This window comes from Micromys minutus (assembly GCF_963924665.1).
Source record: "Micromys minutus genome assembly, chromosome: 7".
Lineage (NCBI taxonomy): Eukaryota > Metazoa > Chordata > Mammalia > Rodentia > Muridae > Micromys > Micromys minutus.
In genome coordinates, this window is record NC_137976.1 from 49796394 (window position 1) to 49797641 (window position 1248).

Genomic DNA, 1248 nt, shown 5'->3' on the forward strand with positions numbered 1-1248 from the left:
TGACTTAAAATTGCACTAAGAGTTTTGGGACACCTTGTGTAAAAGCTCTAAATTGCCTTCAATCACATAAAACCATACTCACAGCCTTTATTTTCAAATCGCGCACTTTATTTTAAAATCGTTATGGACCCCCTTTGTCGCAGTCCCTTAAAAAGTGATTTAGCGCTGCATTTCCCATGCATTACATTGAGGCTGGTTCTTTGGGAGCGACTACTAAAATGGAAATTGGGGTACAAGTCGCTTAATAGGAATCAACATAAAGAAAAGGAAGCGAGCACAGGATAAGAAATCGATGTATATAGCAGCATGACTTATATGTGGCCACTTACGGTGGACACTCTGGGGTAAATATTGCCAGAGTTGATACTCACCCTGAAATGGAAAGATCTGTTTTTTCTCATTTCTTAGTCCTTAGATTACAGAAATCATAAGAGGATAGACCCAGCGCCATGAAAGAAGCCTGCTGACAAGTATTTCAGCAATAGTACCTGTGACCTAAAAGCCAGATTGACTATTTTAGCATCAGGTAAAATGTAAAAGACTATCAGGTGGGTAGTGACCTGATTTGCAGAAACTCCTTACCAAATGGGTCTCAGACGTCAGGCTGCAGAAATATCTCAACAGTTAAGAGTGCTTGTTGCTCTTGCAGAGGACTAGAATTTGGTTCCAAACCCAGGTCCAGCAGCTCACAGCTTCCTGCAACCCCAGCTCCAGCATCCTCTTCTGGCTTCTGCAGGAACTCTCTCTCTCTCTCTCTCTCTCTCTCTCTCTCTCTCTCTCTCTCTCTCTCTCTCTCTCTCTCTCTGTGTGTGTGTGTGTGTGTGTGTGTGTGTGTGTGTTAAAAACGTCAGATGCAGCTAGTACTGGCTAGTTTTATGTCAACTTGATACAAGCAATAGTTATATGAAAGGGGAGAAGTGGAGAACTTCAGTTGAGAAAATGCCTCCATAAGATCCGGCTGTAAGGCATTTCCTAATTGGTGACCAATGAGAAAGGGCTCGGCCCATTGTGGGTGGGGCCATATCTGGGTTGGTGTGATGGTTCTGGATTCTGTAAGAAAGCAGGCTGAGCAAGAGCAAGCCTGTAAGCAGCATCCCTCTACAACCTCTGCATCAGCTCTTGCTTCTAGTTTCCTGTCCTGTTTGACTTCCTGTGCTGGCTTCCTTCAGTGATGGACTACAGTGTGGAACTTTAAGCCCAATAAACCCTTTCCTCCTCAACTTGCTTTTTAGTCATGGTGTTTCTTTG